The sequence below is a fragment of the Pleurodeles waltl genome, chromosome 2_2 (assembly GCF_031143425.1).
Source record: "Pleurodeles waltl isolate 20211129_DDA chromosome 2_2, aPleWal1.hap1.20221129, whole genome shotgun sequence".
In the NCBI taxonomy this organism is placed as follows: domain Eukaryota; kingdom Metazoa; phylum Chordata; class Amphibia; order Caudata; family Salamandridae; genus Pleurodeles; species Pleurodeles waltl.
In genome coordinates, this window is record NC_090439.1 from 1113572088 (window position 1) to 1113586509 (window position 14422).

Below are 14422 nucleotides of genomic sequence, written 5' to 3' on the forward strand. Positions count from 1 at the left end.
CCAGCCCTGGGTTGGTGATAGACAGGGGAGTAGTCACTCCCCTTTCCTTTGTCCAGTTTCGCGCCGGAGCAGGGACTGGGGATTCCCTGAACCGGTGTAGACTGGCTTATGCAAGGAGGGCACCATCTGTGCCCTTCAAAGCATTTCCAGAGGCTGGGGGAGGCTACTCCTTCCCAGCCCTTAACACCTATTTCCAACAGGAGAGGGTGTAACACCCTCTCTCAGAGGAAATCCTTTGTTCTGCCTTCCTGGGACTGGGCTGCCCAGACCCCAGGAGGGCAGAACCCTGTCTGTGGGGTTAGCAGCAGCCCCAGAGAGCTGGTTTGGCAGTACCCGGGATCCATAGTAAAACTGGGGATGCATGGGATTGGCATCCCAATACCAGATTTGGCATGGGGGGACAATTCCATGATCTTAGACATGTTACATGGCCATATTCTGAGTTACCATTGTGAAGCTACATATAGGCGTGTAATGGTGTCCCAGCACTCGCAAAGTCCAGGGAAATTGCCCTGAACTATGTGGAGGCACCTTTGCTAGTGCAAGGGTGCCCTGACACTTAGTAACTTGGCACCTAACCTTCACTAAATGAAGGTTAGACATATAGGTGACTTATAAGTTACTTAAGTGCAGTGTAAAATGGCTGTGAAATAACGTGTGCGTTATTTCACTCAGGCTGCAGTGACAGTCCTGTGTAAGATTTGTCTGAGCTCCCTATGGGTGGCAAAAGAAATGCTGCAGCCCATATGGATTTCCTGGAACCCCAATACCCTGGGTACCTAGGTATCATATACTAGGGAATAATAAGGTTGTTCCAGTGTGCCAATTAGAGCTGGTGAAAATGGTCACTAGCCTATAGTGACAATTTTAAAGGCAGGGAGAGCATAAGCACTGAGGTTCTGGTTAGCAGAGCCTCAGTGACACAGTTAGTCACTACACAGAAACACATATTCAGGACACAAACTATAAGCACTGGGGTCCTGGCTAGCAGGATCCCAGTGAGACAGGCAAAAACAAACTGACATACATGTAAAAATGGGGGTAACATGGCAGGCAAGATGGTACTTTCCTACACATGGCTATTCCTTCCAGATCAGAATCTACCACTCAAAAGTATATGAGGGTAGCCCTAACGCTAGTCTATGAGAGGAGCAGGCCTCACAGTGGTGGAAAACACATTTAGGAGTTTTTCACTACCAGGACATGTAAAACACATAAGTACATGTCCTGCCTTTTACTTACATAGCACCCTGCCCTATGGGTTACCTAGGGTCTACTTTAGGGTGAGTTATGTGTAGAAGAATGGGGTTTAAGGCTTGGCAAATACTTTTAAATGCCAAGTCGAAGTGGCAGTGACATTGAAGACTCAAGCCTTGCAATGGCAGGCCTGAGACATGGTTAAGGGGCTTGTTAGGTGGGTGGCACAACCAGTGCTACAGGCCCACTAGTAGTATTTAATTTACGGGCCCTGGGCACATGTAGTGCACTTTACTAGGGACTTACAGGTAAATTAAATATGCAAATTGGGTAGGAGCCAATGTTACCATGTTTAGGGGAGGGAGCACATGCACTTTAGCACTGGTGAGCAGTGATAAAGTGCGCAAAGACCTACAACCAGCAAACACAGTGTCAGAAAAGTGGATGGAGAAAGGCAAAAAGTTGGGAAATGTCCACTCTAAGGCTGTCAGGTCTAACAAGGGGATATCCAAAGAGACTCAGTGTGTCACTGAATGTTGCTGTTCAGTCCTATGTAGGGTTCACCATCCGGAAAGAGATAGTGGAGATCGTGTGGACCAGTCGAGCGCATTTCATGGTGTGTGAATTTACCTGAAATGTTGAAGTTATCATCCTCAGGCTGGGTAACTGGGTGCTTCATGGTTGATGCAGCTACTAATGAGAGGAATTACTGCAGCAGCAGGATGCCTGCGTCTTTCCATCCTCTTCTGAAGATGTGTCTTAACTTGAGCTGCTGAAGTATGCAGGCAATCACTGCTGCATGACTTGCTTCAGTGAGCACATTAAGCGCCTGATTCCAGCTACACCACAGCTCCCTATGTGTCACTATCTAGTGGAAATTCACAAACAGCCCAACTGTCAGTATGACCCAGACATGGACCACACAAGCAGGTAGAGGCACTGAGTGGCTAAGCAAGAAAATGCCACTTTCTAAAAGTGGCATTTCCAAACTGACAATCTAAAAAACAACTTTACCAAAAGACATATTTTTAAATTGTGAGTTCAGAGACCCTAAACTCCAACTCTTTATCTGCTCTCAATGGAAAACTGCACTTAAAAGATATTCAAAGGCAGTACCCATGTTAACCTATGAGAGGCATAGCCCTTGCAACAGTGAAAACCGAATTTGGCAGTATTTCACTGTCAGAAGATGTAAAACACATCAGTACATGTCCTACCTTTAACATACATAGCACCCTGCTCATGGGCTACCTATGGCCTATCTTAGGGGCCAAAACGGAAGGTTTGGGCCTGGCAAGTGAGTACACTTGGCAGGTCGCTTTCGTAGATTAAAACTGCACACACAGACACAGCAGTGGCAAGCCTGACCCATGTTTAGTTTGCACAATAAGTGCTGCAGGCACACCAGTAGCATCTGATTTGCTGGCCCTGGGCACGTCTAGTGCACTTTACTAGGTACTGACTAGTAAATCATATATGTCAATCATTGAAAAGCCAATTACACATACAGTTTAAACAGAGAGCACGTGCACTTTAGCACTGATTAGCAGTGGTAAAGTGCCCAGAGAACCAAAACCAGCAAAAACAAAGTCCAGCACACAGTCAAAAACACAGGAAGCAGAGGCATAAAAACTGGGGAATCCGCACCAAGGATGCTAGGTCTAACACTTGTCCCCCCCAGCAACACCTCATGGGAGTTCTCATCACTAAGGCAGAAGAATCTGGACAGACCATCAGCACTGGCGTGATTTGTTCCAGGGCGGTGTTCCACCGTAAAGTCCATTCCCTTTAGGTAGATAGTAAAGGAGGCTGGCCCTCTATGTAGTGTGCAAAACTAGGTACACTGTGCAGGGGGTCCAGCCAACCACATGTTGGTTTCCAGAGGTAAAAACTAGATCACCTAATACTATAATTTTTGAGGTAGCTTGGTCGAGCAGTTAGGCCAATCTTGGAGAAGTGTAAAGCATTTGTTGTACTTACTTTATCAATCATGCAACTCACACATTCGAAGGAATAAATTGAGACCAATTTATAAAAATACTTCAGATTTTTATATAAACGTTAAGACCAAGATTATCAAAATAGTACTTTTTAAGATATGGATTTTTGAAGTTTTAATAATTACAGTCTTTCTGTGCATAATTACGCACCATAGGAATCAAAAGGAAGATACCTTTAAAAATTAATATAAAATCACACAGTTGCTTTACCAAGTTCCACTTTTGCAGTTTGGTCGAGGTAGTCGGTTGACACTCTGTGCCAGCTGGAGAAGTTTGGGCAGCTGCCAGTTCTGGCGGGAGCAATGGCGGAAAGTTTCTTGGAGCTGGTGCAGGGCCACAGAGGAGGACCACCTGCAAAAGGTCTCCTCTGGTCAAGCTAAAGGTGGTTCTTGGGGTCCCCTTGGAGTGTTGAGGTCGCAAGGGGTGAGGGACCCTTGGGGCACAGCTGGTTCTTGGTTGCAGAGCAGAGTGAATTGGCAAACCAGAGGCTGTGCGCAAAGGAGCCCTTTGGATCTGGAGTTATGTGTCTTTGAAGGTCGCTTACAGGACAACAGAGGCAGTATGGTTGGAAGTCCAGGGTGCTCCTGAAGTCCCTTGACTAGGGCTTCCTCCTGGTACTTTTTCAGCTCTGGGAAAGCTGGTTTTCTTGTCATCCAACATCAGATGACGAGTACCTAGGGTATTGGTATGGTCCGGCCACTGGAGTGCTCAGTGCCACCTAACTTGCACACTTGCAGGGTTTGTCCTCATGACATGGTGTCATCCGGTCTGGTTATGTCTTCCGGTTCGGGAGATATCAGCCGGTCAGTGAAGTGACCCTCACTGGGTTGTTGGTTCTTGGGATGTTGCAGAGTGGTATGTAGGAGACTGGCCTGGTTTGTAGTGGGTACCAGAGGTATTTACACCCTATACTAGGTCCAGTTCTCCCTTATTGGTGAAATGGAGTCAGTGTCTAGAAGCTAGACTCTGTAGGAGTAGTGTGGATGAGCAGCCAAGGCCTAACTAGGAGACATGCAAAGCCCATGCAATACCACTGTACTCACACAGTACTCACACACATGTTACAAGAATAAAGGTACTTTGCCAAAAATACCTTAGAAACTATACTCCCTTCGGAGGTAAATAATATTAACAGTATATACACTGAAATGCAATAATAGCTGTAAAAATAGTAATAAAACAGTGCAAATAATGGAAATCACAATAGTTAGAAATGGGCCTAGGGGGAACGTAAACCATATCCTAAAATAGTGGAATGCAAAAGTCTGTTTACCACCTAGGCAACTGTAGTGTGTAGAGGAGTGCTAGGAGTATTAGAAATCACCAAAGGTAAGTAATAGAACCCACCCCATAGCCCAGGAAAGCAGGAGTAAATCACAGTAACTTTCCTAGAACACACAAGAACACGTGATAGAAGATTTTGCAAGAACCAGAAGAGACTGCAAGACACCAATGATGGATTCCTGGACCTGAAGACCTGTGGAAGAAGGGGAACAAGTCCAAGGACCACTGAAGGGTCCAGGGAGAACATTGGGCCCCTGCTAACCTGGATGAAGGTGCAAAAGAAGAACCACCGGTGAAGAAGAACAGTCAGTACTGCACCCAAGAAGATGGATGCGGGTTCCTGGTTGGTGAAGATACGGCGGATGGATGATTGCAGTCTGGTGTGTGTCACTGGATTCCACCAACAAGCTTGGCACATGCAAGCTTGCGGTGGTGGAAAATGGTGCTGTCCAGGACCAGGAAGGACCTGGTGCCCTCTACCCACGAGGGGGAGGTAGTGGAGGCTCTCAGCAACTCAGAGAACACTCAGAAGACCAGGCAGCGTGCACAGGAGTCCCACAGCATGGGGACAAAGAAAGTGCAAAAGGAGGCCCATGCAGCACCACACAAAGGGATCCAACGCCACCGGAGAACCATTCAGGAAGTTGTGCGTTACACGATAGAGTGGCATGGTTGCTAACTGTTTCTATCCAGCCTGCCACCTCCAGACAGCTAATATATAAAGCCTGAGGGAGAGCCCTGTCTCTCTGGTTTGTGAAACAATGCCCTTCCTGGGTGGTGGAGCTAACACCCCCTCCATTAAGAATGTGCACTGCACTAGCACATCGCCCTTGAAACTAGCTATCGCCCTTGAAACTTGACATCCAGGTCTGCTGCTAGGTACTGGTCAGTGGACATCGGAAACCAAGGAAATGACCTCCCTCTGAGCTGCAACTGGAGCAGAAGGAAGCCCCAGTCAAGAGACTTCAGGAACACCCTGGATCTCCCACCAGAGTGCCCCCGTTGCCCTGCAATCGACCCTGACCATGACCTGCATCTGGACCAGAGAGGCATCTTTGTGTACAGCCTTTGGATCAACATCTCACCCTGCACCCAGCTGTCCTGTGCCTTGCAACGAGGAGCCAGCTGTGTCCCAAGGGTCTCTCACTGTAGGAAAGTAGCCTCTTTCTAGCTTGGTTACCCCCACTTTTGGCCTGTTTGTCAGTGTGTTTGACTATGTCTACTGGGATCCTGCTAACCAGGACCCCAGTAGTTATGCTCTCTCCCTTAAATTTGGTTGTTGGTTACTGTTAACACAATATTTCACTCCCAATTGGCATACTGGTGCCCCCTTATACGTCCCTAGTATATGGTAGCTAGGTACCCAGGGCATTCGGGTTCCAGGGGATCCGTATGGGTTGCAGCATATATTTTGCCACCCATAGAGAGCCCATGCAAAGGCTTCTGCAAGACTGCCATTTCAGCCTGCGTGAAAAGGTGCAAGAACCCTCTCACTGTCATTCATACTGCACCAGGTCACTTATAAGTAATCTCTGTAGAAAGCTCTCCAGCTGTAAGGGCAGGGTGCAAAGTACCTGTGTGTGAGGGCACCCCTGCACTAGCAGAGGTGCCCCTCGACCTCCAGGACCATTTTCCCGGACTTCATGAGTGCGGGGCGCCACTTTACGCGTTTACTAGACATAGGTCACCACCTATGTCTAGCTACATAATGGTAACTCCGAACATAGGCATGTTTGGTATCAAACATTTTGGAATCATACCCCAAGGCTTTTGTAAGCATTAGTTGTATGATTCCAGCCCCAGCTGCTACCACCTCACAGACAGGTTTCTGCCCTCCTGTTGCTTGAAAAGCTCGAGCCCAGGAAGGCAGAACAAAGGATTTCTTTTGGGAGAGAGGTGTTACACCCTCTCCCTTTGGAAATAGGTGTTACCGGCATGGGAGGGGTATCCTCCCTACCCCATTGGAAATGCTTTGAAGGGGTCATTTGGTGCCCTCCAAGAATAAACCAGTCTACACCGGTTCAGGGACACACAGTCCCTGCTCTGGCACAAAACTGTCCATCAACACGCCAGGGGTGGTGTTCAGAGCTCATTCAGAGGATCCCTGGGTTTTGCCATCTTGGATTTAAGGTTGGCAGGGACCTTTGAGAGCATCTGAGTGGCCACTGCCAGCAGGTGACATCAGAGCCTTCCCCTGATAGCTGCTTACCTGGTTAGGTGACCAATCCCCCTTTCAGGGCTATTTAGGGCCTCTCCTTTTGGTGGTTCCTCAGATTCAAATTGCTAGACTCCAGAAGGAACCCTCTGCATCCGCCACTTTGACTTCTTACTGAAGAAACTGCATCTTGGCCCTCTAAGAACTCTTCAAGCTGCAACAAAGAAGCAAGACACCTTATGCAACATTGTATCTCAGGGTCCTGCCAGCAACTGCAACAGATTCTCGATCGTGCATCCTCTGAAGACAGCCCGTCTTCAGCCTGCATAGGAAGAGCAAAGGAATCTCCCTTGAGGTGAAGGAGTCACTCCCCTGCTTCTGCAGGCACCAACTGCAACAATGACCGGCTGCGTGGATCTCCTCTCCTGATGACCTGCGTGGATCCTGCATCATGGGTGGTGGACTGAAGTCGTACCGACGGTCCTGACGTCCTACTGTCCAATTTTGGTGGAGTTACGCAAGACAGCCCCGTGCATCGCATGTTTTGCAGCTGCCAAGTGCATTAATGTGCACTTCTGTGCCTGGATATCAGTTTATTCATCTTCTTGGTACCACCTAAGGAGTGACTGAGCAAGGCTGCATTAATGTGCACTTCTGTGCCCGGATATCAGTTTATTAAGCTACTTAGTAACGCCTAAGGAGTGACTGAGCAGGGCTGCATTAATGTGCACTTCTGTGCCGGATATCAGTTTATTCATCTTCTTCGTACCGCCTAAGGAGTGGCTGAGCAGGGCTGCATTAATGTGCACACCTGTGCCCGGATATCAGTTTATTCATCTTCTTGCTACCACCTAAGGAGTGACGGAGCAGGGCTGCATTAATGTTCACTTCTGTGGCCGGATATCAGTTTATTCATCTTCTTGGTACCACCTAAGGAGTGACGGAGCAGGGCTACATTAATGTGCACTTCTGTGCCCGGATAGCAGTTCATTCATCTTCTTCATCCCACCCAAGGAGTGACTGAGCAAGGCTGTGATAATGTGCACTTCTGTGCCCGGATATCAGTTTATTAATTTTCTTCGTACCACCTAAGGAGTGACTGAGCAGGGCTGCATTAGTGTGCCCGGATATCAGTTTATTCATCCACCTCACTGCCACTGACAATAAGCAGCTTATTATATAAACATTTAGGTGTTAGTGTGACAAAATCTAACAAGGAACTTTATTACACTGTAGAGATGTCCACTTCACAGCACAGGAAGAAGGAGGGCAGCAAACACTACTGTGATTAGATAGAGTATCCACCGGAAAGGGTGAGTTCGAAAGGATGTAACTTGCTTTCATGATAGATTCTTCTACCTACAGATTTCTCACCTTCAGAACAGATACCACAGCAGCACCTCCCAAAGGTGAAATGTCTGATCAGTGGACTCAAAGCAGGAAGTCTTGTAGGACCAAGAAGGCAAACTGTAGTCTATGCCAATATGGCGATCAATGTAGTAGAGTTTTGTGAACATATGCAGAAATGCCACATTGCAGCTCAGCAGATGTGCAGGACGGGTACTTCCCTAGCCCATCAAAACCAACACTGAGCTGGTTGTCCACACAGTGGTCCCTTAGAAGGTCAAGATAAAAGCTCAGGGCCCTCTCAGGGTCAAGGTTACAAAGTGTCTACACTTTCAAAGCAAAGACGGACAGTAGGGTAAATGACTGACTTACATCAAAGGGCAGCACAACTTATGGCAGAAAGGCAGCCAGAATCCTCACCATCAATTTTTCTGGAAAGAAAGTCATGTAGGGCCTGGAGTTCACTCATGTGATGAGTATAACTGATCGCAGTGAGGATGTTTTAATTATTAGGAGCCATAGGGAATAACTATGCATCAGCTCAAATGATGTGTATGTGAGGAATGCAAGAACCAAACTGAGGTCCCACTATGACATGACAAAAGGTTTCACGCAAGTCAACTCTTTCAGAAACAAGTGAATTGAAAAGGTAAATATGATCTGGCAAACATAGGAAACCTGTAATGTTCAACATGTAGCCCTCAGCAATGTGCATTGCAAGGTTCTGCTGGGCAAATGACAAAAATAAAATAATACATTAGAAAGTTTGGCCTACAGAGGATCAAGATGACTAGTCCCACAACAACCACAAACTTCTTCTAGCATCTAGAATTAATGGGTTTCACTGGTGGCAAGTCTGGTTGCAAGGATGACATTCACAACCTCAGGAGGCAAACTGAAGGGGGTCAGCTGTCGCACCTTAATCTCTAAGCATGGATGTATAAATTGTGTAGATTCAGGGGTATGACTCTCCCCTGTTATTGAGAAAGAGGTCTTTCTGAACAGAAAGCACAGATGTTCTAGCTCAAGATATCTGGATGAGATGGCATTCATTGTTTACCAGCTGACTTCTCAGCTTGTCTGCCTTGGTGTTCGGGGGACCCTGGCAGCTGGCTGGTCCCTATAAAGAACTGCTTTAGATCCAGCTATGTCCAATGACACAAGGCCTCTTGGCAAAAGATCCAGGGTCCCTAATCTAGCTTTTTGCAGTATTTCATGAGTCTTGTGTTGTGCAAGAGAACCTGCATCAGCTTGCCCTCGTGGTCAATGGGAATTCAAGGCCAATAAGTTTGCAAAAAGTTTCAAAAGACTGATATGGAGTGGGCACTCTTCTGGAGACCAGTAATCATTGCATTTTACCTCTTCCAGATCACCATCACCCTAACTCCAACAGTGACGTACAGAACAGCATCCTGTTGTATGTCAGGCTGGTGTTTGTCTATGTCCACAAAGGATCCCGAGCAGTCTCCTGATAGATCTAAATGGTAGACAACCCCTGAGTGCTGGGCCCACCGAAACCAGAGGTTCAAACTGCAGGGCAGATATATTCCATCTGGTGTACTGGGCAAGAAGATTTTACAAGGTTAGGAGCCAAAAAAGCCTTGAAACCATAATTACAGAGACCCAGGACTGAGCCCAAAACATAAAAATCATATCTCTTATGTCTTGGTATCACTGCCACAGCAGAAAAACTTAGAAGACCACTGTATCCGGAATAGCTTATATGAAGGAAAGTCTCAGCGTAGGGCTCAGATGGGGCTTTGGCTTGATGGAAAACCAAATAGGTCAAGAGACTAGCCATCATCCATAGGTGGTCTGTGATTTACTTCAGGGAACCCACCCTGAGTAGTATGGACAGGCATATGGAAATACACATCTTGCATGTCCAAGAACACAATTCAGTCTCCAGAATCCACAGCAAAGAGGATCCACACTAGAATGAGCATTTTGACCTTGTCCTCTCTCAGAAATGTGTTCAATGGCCAGAGGTGCAGTATTGGCCTGAGGCTTACTTTTTTGACTAGAGGAAATAGGGAGAGTAGCACTCCTCTCCCCTCCTAAATTACGACACTAGCTCAATGGTATTTTTGTCCAGCAGGAGGTTGACTTCCTGCATTATGATGAAGGTGTTGTCTGAATAAACTGACCTGGCATTGGGTATTTTGTGGCAGGGAAGACATGAAAGGTACCCCCTTTGAATAGTTTGTGAAACCCATCAGTCTGATGTGACGAATTTCCAGCTGCGCAAAACATTCAAGCTCCTGCCCTTCATGGGCTCACTGTTGGTTTGTGAGGGCAAATCATAGAGGCTTGAGTGTTGAAGTGGAGGGGAAAAGAGTTTCACTACCCTTGCTGATGTTAACTAACACGGAAGTCTCTATGTCCTGACTCAAAAAGGCTGGGATGGTTAATGCACCAGTTAGGAAGATTGCTTCTGCCGGTATGCTATACCTCTGACATAGCACCTAAACGTTCTGCATTGCTTTTGAAACTGGCAAGAAGGCAACAATAACCTCAAGAAGTCTAATGTGGTGTAGCTATCTTTAAATCCATCAAATGAGTCTGCCTTTTCTATAACCAGTCTAGGTCCATTAAAGGTCATGTCCATGGGGATCCCTACACATCCCAAACATTTCAGTTGACTGCATCAGAGTGTGTTGGTTAAACACTACCCTGGTGCTGATAGTTCAGCCTATCCAAATCAGTAATTCTCTACCCTGCACACAGTACATACTTTGCTGCATCACGTGCATCCTGAACTGCAGAGCAAGAGATGACCTGATGTCTCATGGGACGCCACTGAGACCTTGTAGGTCATGCCCTAAGGAGTGTGTGTGTATTTGCCCAGAAGGCACACCACATTTGAGAAGCGTAGAGAAAGGCCAGCTGGCAAAAAAAACATTTTGCCAAATGCATCAATACTCGGATTACCTACTATGGGGTTTTGAGAGGAATACATTTGAATTCACCTTAATCATTGAGGCCTGCACCACAAGGCTTCTCAGGTGTAGGGTGTTTTGTTAGTTTAGAAAATTATTGTTACCCAGGGCCAATCAGTGTCACCTGGACAGAGGTCAACTGATCTGAGGAAGTGAGAATTGTTTTCAGCAATGCCCATGAGGGTGTCCCTGAATGCCTCATTCAATATCAGCAGAGACTCTACTGATGACAGCCCTAGATTGAGTATTTCAGTCATCAAACTGGCTTTGGGTTCAACCACAGACAGTTGTAAATCTAGCTCTTCCAGCACTGTGCGCACTAATACTACAAGAGAGGCACTTTGCTCTGTTGGCAGACGAGATGGTAAGTCCAGCTTGGTCTCAGGTCTAGGTCAAGTCGGACATCCGTAATGAGGGGGGAGAGAGCAGACTGTCCACCTGATCAGCAGTTTCATGAGATATGTTTTGAAGGCCCTGGACCACACCAGAATTGAAGTCAAATCGGACCTCAAGCCTCTGGTAAAACTGGTTTGTAGAAATTTGCTAAGAATCTGGTTGAATGACCACTGGATGCTTTTTGATAATTTAGCATGACACAGACCTGGAAGAGGCCATCATCGGTTCGGGTCAGAAATCACAAGTAGAAAGCTGGCACTGGGGAGAGGAGTGCTGGTAGAAGTCTGAGTGGATGCCCCGGGCCTGTGAGGGCTTGAGGTGCATCTGAGGAAGCCAGCAGTCTCTCATAGCAAGCTCCATTACTATTCTCTCAAAGGACTAATCACATTTCATAGGCTTAAAAAGAAGGCTCACATATATATTAACCAGTGTTGGACTGAACACAGAGTACTGTTTTATCACACTCTTGATGAACCAAAAATAGAACATTGACTAAAGGCACCTGAAAAATCCAATAGGGTAAGAGCTGTGAACCCTCCACCAACCAGAATCTCTAAGAAGATCATCTAAAAGTCTCAAGCAGAACAATATATGTGCAGTACATGTAAAGAGATGCCATATGTGTCCCCCTGCACTAAACACAACACACCACATACACACAATTATCCATTGCCATTCCACCACAACACGAGTACATGCCGCAATCAAACACTGATAGACATCACAACACAACATACCTTAACCACTGACACTGCATGACACAGCCACACCAACCAACACAATTATACACTCCTCTACACAAACACACACAAGCACAACTGCGCACACCACGAAAACGACAGCCACACAACACCATTCACCTGAATGTTTCATGTAGCAACACACCACAACAACATCACAGACTTATGGTGATGGCACACATACTAACACAACCACAGCTCCCACTCCAGATCCCTCCTGCAGCCAAGTGCATCACAACACACAAACACGTACTGACTGACACACACAACTTGCACCACAACATGACAGGTACAGGTCCAGGTCCTCTGGCAATGTGTACACATGGACACTGTTGACAGGTGTGAATGTACCATAATGGTGGTGCCCGCATTCGTTTGCCAATGAATACTAGCACCATAATGACATTGTGTATGTGTGCAATACGTGTGTCTTAAAAAGATTACTGTGACATGTTGTGAGAAGGTAGCCTCTTTCTAGCACCCCCACCTTTGGCCTGTTTGTGAGTATATGTCAGTGTGTTTTTATTGTCTCACTGGGATCTTGCTAGCCAGGACCCCAGTGCTCATAGTGAAAACCCTATTTGTCAGTGTATTTATCTGTCTCACTGGGACCCTGCTAGCCAGGACCCCAGTGCTCATAGTTTGTGGCCTGAATGGTTATCCCTGTGTAGTGCCTAACTGTGCCACTGAGGCTCTGCTAATCAGAACCTCATGCTCATGCTCTCTCTGCCTCTAAATTTGTCACTATAGGCTAGTGACCACTTTTACCAATTTCAGTTGGCCCACTGGAACACCCTTATAATTCCCTAGTATATGGTACCTAGGTACCCAGGGTATAGGGGTTCCAGGAGATCCCTATGGGCTGCAGCATTTCTTTTGCCACGCATAGGGAGCTCAGTCAGACTTTTACACAGGACTGCCACTGCAGCCTGAGTGAAATAACGCACACATTGTTTCACAGCCATTTTCACTGCACTTAAGTAACTTATAAGTCACCTATATGTCTAAGTGTGAGGGTACCCTTGCACTAGCAAAGGTGCCCAAACATAGTTCAGGGCCATTTCCCCGGACTTTGTGAGCGGGGGGACACCATTACACGTGTGCACTACATATAGGTCAATTCCTATATGTAGCTTCACAATGGTAACTCCGAACATGGCCATGTAACATGTCTAAAATCATGGAACTGTCCCCCCATTCCAAATCTGGTATTGGGGACACAATTCCATGCATCCCCGGGGCTCCACTATGGACCCTGGGTACTGACAAACCAGCTCTCTGGGGTTTTCCCTGCTGCTACTGCTGCTGCACCCCACAGACAGGGTTCAGCCCTCCTGGGGTCTGGGCAGCCCAGTCCCAGGAAGGCAGGACAAAGAATTTCCTTTGGAAATAGGTGTTAAAGGCTGGGGAGGGGTAGCCTCTCCCAGCCTCTGGAAATGCTTTGAAAGGCACAGATGGTACCCTCCTTGCATAAGCCAGTCTACACCGGTTTAGGGAACCCCCAGTCCCTGTTCTGGTGCAAAACTGGACAAAGGAAAGGGGAGTGACCACTCCCCTGTCCATCCAGAGCTCCTCCAGTGTGTCTCAGACCTCTGCCATCTTGGATCCAGAGGTGTGAGGGCACTCTGGAGTCATCTAAGTGGCCAGTGCCAGCAGGTGACATCAGAGCCCCCTCCTGATAGGTGCTTACCTGACTAGGTGGCCAATCCTCCTATGAGGGCTATATAGGGTCTCTTCAGTGGGCTTTTCCTCGGATAACGACTTGCAAGAATTCACCAGAGTTCCTCTGCACCTCTCTCTTTGACTTCTGCCAAGAATCGACCGCTGACTGCTCCAGGACACCTGCAAAACTGCAACAAAGTAGCAAGAAGACTACCAGAGACATTGTAGCGCCTAATCCTGCTGGCTTTCTCAACTGTTTCCTGGTGGTGCATGCTTTGGGGGCTGCCTGCCTTCATCCTGTACTGGAAGCCACAAAGAAATCTCCCGTGGGTTGACGGAATCTTCCCCCTGCTTCAGCAGGCACCAAACTTCAGCGTCACCGTACTTTGGGACCCCTCTCATCATGATGAGCGTGACCCCTGGAACACAGGTGGTGGACCCAAGTGACCCAGACTGTCAGTGGTCCAACTGTCCAAATTTGGAGGAGGTAAGTCCTTGCCTCCCATCTCCAGACAGTAATCCTTTGCACTGCATTAACTGCAGCTACAAGGGCTTCTGTGCATATTTCCAAGAAAACCTGCATGCACAGCTGAGCCTAGGTCCCTAGTACTCTGGCCTGCTCAGCTCAGCTCCCTGAGATGATCTCCGGTGTCGTGGGAACTCCTTTTGCTGTGTTGAGATGACTGCTGTGTTCAGACTTCT